At 37.7% G+C, this 9176-nt stretch overlaps 1 pseudogene; it reads left to right on the plus strand.

Annotated features, from left to right (window-relative positions):
- The first annotated feature begins 2598 nt into the window (after positions 1–2598).
- On the plus strand, positions 2599–4156 carry LOC105814906 (annotated as a pseudogene).
- Positions 4157–9176: the final 5020 nt, after the last annotated feature.

Raw genomic sequence — 9176 nt, forward strand, 5'->3', positions numbered from 1 at the left:
CTGGAAAGGATGTGGAAAAAGGGGAGCCCTCATATACTGTTGGTGGAAATGTATACTCATACAGCCACTATGGAAAAAAGTATGGAGATTTCTCAAAAGACCAAAAATAGAACTATCATATGATCCAGCAGTCCCACTGCTGGGTATATATCCAAAAGAAAGGAAATTAGTATATTGAAAAGATATCTGTCCTCTCATGTTTATTGTAGCACTATTAACAATAGCCAATATATGGAATCAACTTACGTACCCATCAAGAGAGGAATGGATAAATAAAATGTGATACACACACACACACACACACACACACACACACACACACACACACACACATACACGCACATGGAATACTATTCAGCTGGATTCTCAGTCCTGTTTCAAAGGTCTATATCTCTGTTCTTGTGCCAGTACCATGCTGTTTTAGTTACCATAGCCTTGTAGTAAAGCTTGAAGTCTGGTAGACTGATGCCTCCCAATTTGTTCTTTTTGATTAAGATTATTTTGCCTATACGAGGTGTTCTCTGATTCCATACGAAACGTAGAATTATTTTTTCCAGATCTGTAAAGAATGATGATGGTATATAGATGCAACATACCTTAAAACTATTGAGGCCATATATGGTAAACCCACAGCCAATATCATACTGAACGGGGACAAATAGAAAGCATTCCCACTTAGAACTGGAACCAGAGAAAGTTGCCCACTATCTCCACTTCTTTTCAATATAGTGCTGGAAGTCCTTGCCAGAGCAATCAGACAAGAGAGGGGAATTAAGGTTGTGCAAATGGAGGCAGAAGATGTCAAACTCTCACCCTTTTCTGATGATATGATATTATATCTAGAAAATCCCAAGGATTCATCCAAGAGACTCCTGGAATTGATAAACGAATTCAGTAAAGTCTCAGGATACAAAATTAATACACACAAATCAGTGGCATTCATATACGCCAATAACAATCAAGGTGAAAATCAATCAAAGACACAATACCTTTCACAATAGCATCAAACAAAATTAAATATTTAGGAATATATTTAATGAAGGAGGTGAGAGACATATATAGGGAGAACAATAAATTTTAATATGTAATAAAATGGTGTATCTTTAGAAAGTTATTGTAATTGAATTAAATTCTTGCTTTATGCCATAATCTGGAATACTATTTTATTTGAAATACAAAATAGCTAACATTGAAAACATACTGCATATCCCCAAAAGCCAGCATTCTGTGTAATGGCTGTCTATTCATTCATTCTTAAGTGAGCATGTGGCTCTTTTTCCTTTTGCACAATATATTCCTCTGAAGCACTCATAATGTGTGTAGATTATTTAAAATATACACAGTATTTTATGAAATTTCCCTTTGAAAGTGAGGTTGAAAATAGCTTTGGTTGAACCAAAGTTCAAAACTCCATAGTCTGTTCATTTATTCCTTGGTTAACACTCATTTACTCTACATTTATAAGCTTAAGTTTTATTAGGTCATTAAATATGAAATGCTTGATCTTGAGTCAAAAGTGTAGTTGATTACATCTCAAACAAGAAGCAGTACAATTAATCAAGTAAGAGCCTAAAATGTCGACACAGTTTTGCTATCTTAACGGTAACATTTTTTTTTAGAATTATTAGATTTTGTTTTTTCCTTGTATTCTTAAACTTCAGCTTCACCAAGTAACAGGCCAGACTCCTGTAATAACAACTCTTTCCCAGGCTGTAACCCTCTCTAGGAGACAGAATTTATCAAATAAGATGGTTCCAGATGTTTCCACCCCAGAATTCTAAACTAGTCACAGAATAATATCTTCTTAGATCTTAATTGGAATCAAACAATCTAGACATACACAACATAATCTAAATAGTATATACCATTTCTTTCCTTCCCTTGTTGAATACACTTCCCTCTTTTCCCCCAAAGAGTTTGTTACTAAGAGATGCTCGAATACAGTCAGCTTTCCATATCCATGAGTTCCACATCTATGGATTTAACCAACTGCTGATTACAAATATTTGGAAAAAAAAATTCTACAAAGTTTGAAAAAAGCAAAACTTGAATTCTCCAAGTACCAAGTACTACATTGAAGCCACACAAATGAAGTGATGTATAGGCATTGTATTCGGTACTATAAGTAATCTAGAGATGATTTAAAGTATATGGGAGGATGTGCGTAGGTTATATGCAAATACTACACCAGTTTATATAAGAGACTTGAGCACTTGTGGATTTTGGTATCTATGGGGAGTCCTGGAACCAATCCCCCATAGATAATGAGGGATGACCATATTGCCCTTTCGAAGAAATGTGTCTTCCAGCTCTGATTCTTGCCTCAGAATAAGAAATCTTTTATTTAAGAAATAATTTAATAAATATTCTGAGCTAATTGTTCTCAGTCATCAACAAATTAAACTTGTTTTACTCTATACCTGACTCGATTTTGCTTTAATCAATATTTGCTATTTGTAAAAGTCAAACCCTATCTTTAAAACAATTTCCATTATAATTTGGAAAGGAGGGAGGGAGTCTCTAGGGAAGAGAGCTGGCTTATTTTGTGGTAGGAGATTCTGAAAAGGGCAGATAGTTTTGAAGTCATTAAGTGGAAAAATGGCGAATGTTCTTTCTTCTTCTCATAATGAAAACCCTTGTAGGCCAAGACCAGAATATTCTGGTCCTGAAATTATATATTTTTCAATGTGTCTCGAGGATGAGAACAGCAGTAAAGGTAGTGAAGGAGATGGTCAGATTAGTGCAATTCTGGACCAAAAGAATTACGTAGAAGAACTCAACAGACACCTGAATGCTACCATAAATAACTTTCGGGCAAAAGTAGATGCATTAGAAAAATCCAGCGCTAAACTGACAGAGGAGCTTGTAGTTGCAAACAATAGGATTATCACCTTGCAAGAAAAAATGGAGTGAGTCAAAGAGGAAAGTTCCTACATACTGGAATCCAATCGAAAGGGTCCTAAGGAAGACAGAACTTCAGAAGGGCAAGCACTAAGTGAAGCAAGAAAGCATTTAAAGGAGGAGACACAATTACACTTGGATATTGAAAAAGAATTGGAGATTCAGATCAGCATGAGATATGAGATAGAATTGGTTGCAAAGATGCTGGAGAAAGACGTCTGTAAGAAGCGGGATACCCTGGTGTCTCTTCGGCGGCAGTTGGATGACCTCAGGGTCCTCAAGCATGAACTTGCCTTTAAGCTGCAGAGTTCAGACTTAGGAGTAAAACAGAAAAGTCAACTAAACAGTTGCTTGGAAGAGAAGACTAATCAGATGGCTGCTACCATTAAACAACTCAAACAAAGATTGCTCCAGGCTGAGCAAGACCGCCAGTCTGCTGAGTTGGACAACCAGCTCTTCGAACAAGGTTTTGGAGACAAGATCAGCAGTCTGCAGCTAGAAGTGGAGGAGCTCACCAGGCAGCTTGAGTTAGAACTAAAACAGGATAAAGAAAGATTACCAAAGAACAGTAACATCCCAGGAAAGGGTTCCCAGAAGCCAAAACCGAGGATGGATGGGAAGTACGAAATTCAAGAGGAAAATGTTTAACTAAAAAGCCCCTGGAAAAAAACCACAGGCTGCATTCTCACCCTGTGGATGAACAGGATCAGTCACTGCTCTCTGAAGAGTCACAAGTGTGTCAGCTATGCCAGGAGGATGGCAGAAAGAATGTGTGTAAGAACTGCACAGGAACCTTCTGTGATATCTGTTCAAAAACTGAACTGCCGGACGGGCGCTGTGGCTCACGCCTGTAATCCTAGCTCTCTGGGAGGCCGAGGCGGGCGGATTGTTTGAGCTCAGGAGTTCGAGACCAGCCTAAGGAAGAGCGAGACCCCATCTCTACTAAAAAAAAAATAGAAAGAAATTAATTGAACTAAAAATATATAGCGAAATTAGCTGGGCATGGTGGTGCATGCCTGTAGTCCCAGCTACTCGGGAGGCTGAGGCAGTAGGATCGCTTGAGCCCAGGAGTTTGAGGTTGCTGTGAGCTAGGCTGACGCCACGGCACTCACTCTAGCCCAGGCAAAAGAGTGAGACTCTGTCCCAAAAAAAAAAAAAAACTGAACTGCCTCTTCCTTCAAGCACCAAGCCTGAGTGAGTTTGCCATCCCTGTCACAAGTATCTGATGGAGCCATATTCCACCAGCCTGTCATAAGACTGGAGGCTAAGACTTGGACCAAAACGTTCATGCAGGGCCATTCTCTACCTGTGTTAGATGTCAGGATCCCGTAAAGTCCAGGCCTTAGAATCGAGTAAAGAGTTGATAGGTATAATTTAAGTAAACCAAGTCCAGGGAGAAAAGGTACCTGGGGCTGCTGGAAATTTTGCTCATTTTCTCTAACAACCGTATGAATAAAAGTTACTCAGTTGAGCCTTTCTCTTCTAAATCTAAACAACTCCACTTTGAAGGGTTTATTTTATAGTATATCTTTGGAGTGGCTATTAATTTTTATTAATACTGATAATAATACTGAGGATGATGTAATAGGAGAGAGAGTCCAAGCAGGTAAGAATAAAAAGGAAGATGATCATTTCCCTCTATTACATTTGCAGATTCAAGGGAGAGAGAGAAATGTTAATTGTGATCAAAATGGCAAATGTTACATATTTTCCAAGGTGCTGTTAAATACAAACAATGTTTCCTCTTCACCCCCAGTAACTACCTCTTTTTTAAAGCATCTCCACCAAACTGTGAACCCAAACTCAGGGAAAATAAATAAAGAGTAATGTAAATTCTGAATGTATTAAAAATGGTAGCTTGTTTATGCCAGCAGCGAAGAAACATGGAGAGTAAGTGGTGATGAAATCTTCACAGGTGTTTTCCACAGCTTGTTGAGAACTGAATGTTTTTCCTTGCAAGAAGTGGTCTAAAGCCTGGAAGAAGTGGTAGTCAGTTGGTGCAAAGTCTGGTGAATACAGTAAATGACAGAGAGTTCCCAAGTCCAGCTTCTGTAGTTTGAGCAGCGTTGTTTGTGTGACATGTGGTGGAGTGTTGTCTTACAAGAGGATAGGCCTGTCTCTATTGACCAATCTCTGCTGCTTAATCACAAGCACCCTCATCATTTCATCCAACTGATTGCAGTAGACATTCACTGTCATGGACTGACTAGGTTTCACGAAGCTGCAGTGAATAATACCAGCGCTGGACCACCAAACAGACACCATTAGCTTTTTTTGATGAATATCCAGTTTGGGACTGTACTTTGGCACTTCATCTTTATCCACCCATTGTGCTGAATGCTTGTGGTTGTCAAAAAGAATCCATTTTTCATCACACATAACTTTATGGTGTAGAAATGGTTTGCCTTTATGCCATGACAGCGAAGAAAAGCAAGCTTCCAGACAATTTCTCTGCTGACGCTTATTTAGTTCATGTGGTACCCATCTATTCAGCTTCTTTATCTTGCTGATTTATTTCAAATAGTCCAATATTGTTGGAATAGTAACATCAAACCTTGCTGCTAATTCACGCATAGGTCGAGATGGATTCGCTTCCACTATAGCTTTTAGCTCATCGTTATCCACCCTGGTCTCAGGTCACTCACATGGCTCCTTTTCAAGACTAAAAGTCACCAGAATGGAACTTCTCAAACCATCAACATACTGTGTGTTCATTAGCCACATCCTTCCCGGATACTTCGTTGATATTTCAAGCTGTCTACACTGCGCTCGTTCTATGGTGGAACTCACATTTGAAAATAACATGAATTCTTCACTTATCCATGGTTTCACAAAAATTGCTCTAAAAAAAGTGCAAGATAATCACAATCCAAATGTGCATTTGAAAGGCTGAGGATATACTCTCACAATAAAAATGAAAACAAGAAATGTCAAAGTGAAATGTCAGAGATATCAACTGTAAAGGAAATTGGACATTTCATACTTAATAACCTAATTTTTTTTTTTTTTAACTCATTTTAACAGTTTGATAGTCAGCCTGGGAATAGTTAGAACTACTTTTCTAATTAATTGACTCTCAACCATCTTACCTACTACAAAGTCCACTTTGAGTGATACTTACTAGAGCTATACATTTCTACATATCCAGACCTAAGTATAAGTCCACTTCCTCCATTCGGGACAAATTATTATTGTGCAAATGCATGAAATTATTGCTTCTGTAAAGATAACATCCAATTTCTTCTACTATAACAAAAAAGAAATTTATGGGAAAATTTTGCTACTTTATTATTAGCCCCAAATTACTTTTGAAAACCCTCACAATTTGCACATGACAACAGTTATTTGTGAAACACTACCATGTGCCAACACAAAGGTTGTGAAGACCTGTCTTAATGTTAATCGTATTTGTATTTGTAATTGTATCTTGGTTTTGTGGCAAGAAAAATACACTTCTAAAATGTCATTTTGAAATATATTGACTCTTTTCCTTCCTTTCCCTTCTCTTCTCTTTTGTTCTTTTTCCTTCCCTTTCATTTTCCTTTTCTTTTCTTTCCTTTACTTCAATTCCCTTTCTTCACTGAGCAATACAGCCCTGAAGTCATTAGGTGGGGCAGTGTAAGGTAGCCTTCCATACTAGTGAGTTGAAGGGCAGCTGAGGTGGCCCATGGTAAGGGTATAAGAGCACAGCCTTGGTAAGAAGGGCATCTGCATAGGAAAGCTTTCTGGTACAAGAAGCTCAAACCCAAGCAGAAGGAGGAAAACCTCCATGTGGGAACCAGAGATCAAGTGGGGTGAGGAAGGTATCCCTGTGGGAGAGTAGTTAGCTCTGCTTGGGTGTCAGCCCAAGCAAAGTGAGCAGGACATTGCATGGCAAGATGGCCTACCGTCAGAAGTCAGAGTCTGAGCTAGAGAGATGGCATGCCTGTGGAGGGAGAGTCTGGCGTGGGGTGTCCAAGCCTGAGCAAGCTAAAGAGGTCACCCATGGGGGAATTGGAACAGCATGGCATGGGGTCTGAGCAGAGTAAAAAGATCATCCATGCAACAAAGACAGACCAGACGAAAGAGATGTCAGAGCCAATACATGTGTGTTCCAAAGAAGGGAAGGCCTGGCACAGTGAGTAAGGACCTAAGTGGCATTCACATTTTAGTGACCATAAATATAGTTTTGTCAGAAAACAACCTTGCCAGTTCATTTCTGTATTTTCTTTTTTTTATATATAGTCTATGCATGTATTTCTTCCTGTGATTCTTATTTCCTCTTTTTTCTTTTTTTCTTTTTCTTTCTTTCTTTTATTTCAGCATATTATGGGGGTACAGATATTTAGGTTACATATGTTGCCCTTGCCCCCCCCCCAAGTTCGTGCTTCAAGTGTGTCCATCCCCCGATGGTGCGCATGGCACTCTTTGTGTATGCATATACCCGTCCCCTCCTCCCCGCTCCCCCTCCCCCCTGCCCGACATCCAATAGATGTTATTCTTATATGTGCACTTATGTGTTGATCAGTTAATATCAATTTGCTGGTGAGTACATGTGGTGCTTGTCTTTCCATCCTTGGGATACTTCACTTAGTAGAATGCGTTCCAACTCTATCCAGGATAATACAAGCCATGCTATATCACCATTGTTTCTTAAAGCTGAATAGTACTCCATGGTATACATATACCACATTTTATTAATCCACTCATGTATTGATGGGCACTTGGGTTGTTTCCACATCTTTGCAATTGTGAATTAGGCTGCTATAAACATTCGGGTGCAGGTGTCTTTTATAGAGTGTCTTTTGTTCTTTTGCGTAAATGCCCAGTAACGGGATTGCTGGATCAAATGGTAATTCTACTTGTGTCTTTAAGGTATCTCCATACTGCTTTCCACAGAGGTTGCACTAGTTTGCAGTCCCACCAGCAGTGTATGAGTGTTCCTATCTCTCCACATCCACGTCAATATTTATTGTTTTCGGACTTTTTGATAAAGACCATGGCAGAGTCAAGGAGTTGGAATAGAAATTGTATGGTCTGAAAAGCCTAAATATTTACAATTTGGCCCCTTACAGAAAAAGTTTCCAACCTCTGTCTTAATGTTTTAGTATCAAAATTTTGCTTCATAAAATAAGTTGGGAAATATTCTCTATTTTTATTCTGTGAAAGAGTTTTTGCAAGATTGATGCTATTTCTTCCTTAAGTGTTTGATTCATTGGTAAAGCCATCTGGACTAGATTTCAATGTGATAAGCTGTAAAGTAATAGAATTAATTTCGTGAATGCAGAATTTTCAAAGTGTGGTTCTGGTAGCCCCTAGGATCCTTGAAACTCTTCCAAACATTGAGGGATATCTCATAATATTTTTGTTATTGATTTCTAGCATATTTTTACTGTAGTTAGATAATATACTCTGAATGATTTCAATCCTTTTAAAAATTGTTGGGGTTTTTTTTTAATGTCTAGCCTGTTATAAATTTTGGTATATATTTATTTCATTTACACTTGAAAAGTATGTGTACTCTGTCATTATTGTGTGCATTTTTTATATAAAAGAGCAATGTCAAGGTTTTTAATTATATTTATTAGTTGGTCTATATTATTACTGATTTTTTTGTCTATTTAGTTTCTCAGTTATTGATGCAGGTATGTTAAACTCTCCCACTAATGTGGTGTATTTATCTCTTTCTCCTGGTTCTTTCCATTTTTGTCACTATATTTTGAAGTTATACTTAAGTAAACAAAAATGTAGAATTGTTATATCTTCTTGGTAGATGGACTTTTTTCTTTATGAAATGTTTCTGTTTATCTCAAGTAATTCTTTGTGCTTGCATGGTATATATTTTTCCATCCTTTTACGTTAAATTTCAATGTCCTTTAAAACTGTCTCTTGTAAGCAGTATATAATTTATATACAATTTGACAATTTTGTCACTTAATTGGCATGTTTAATCCATTAACTTTGAATACAACTATTAACAAGTCTGGCTTTATATTTAATTTTTTATTTGTTTACTCAGTTTCTCATTACATTCCTGTTTTAATCCCTTTTAACTCTCCATTTGATTAGCCAGGAATATTTTTTAGACCGTCTTTCCCTCCATTAGCTTATTAGTTATACATTCTTTTCATATTCTTGTTTGCCCTAAAACAGGGTAGACAAACTTTTTCTTAAAGGGCTAGAGAGGAAATATTTTAGGGTTTAGGTGCCATACAGTCACAACTCTGCCATGATACTGCAAAAAGAGACAGGTAATAAGTTAATGAATGGGTGTGGCTGTGTGCCAATAAAACTTT

The sequence above is a fragment of the Propithecus coquereli genome, unplaced genomic scaffold (genome assembly GCF_000956105.1).
Source record: "Propithecus coquereli isolate 6110/MARCELLA unplaced genomic scaffold, Pcoq_1.0 Scaffold31, whole genome shotgun sequence".
Lineage (NCBI taxonomy): Eukaryota > Metazoa > Chordata > Mammalia > Primates > Indriidae > Propithecus > Propithecus coquereli.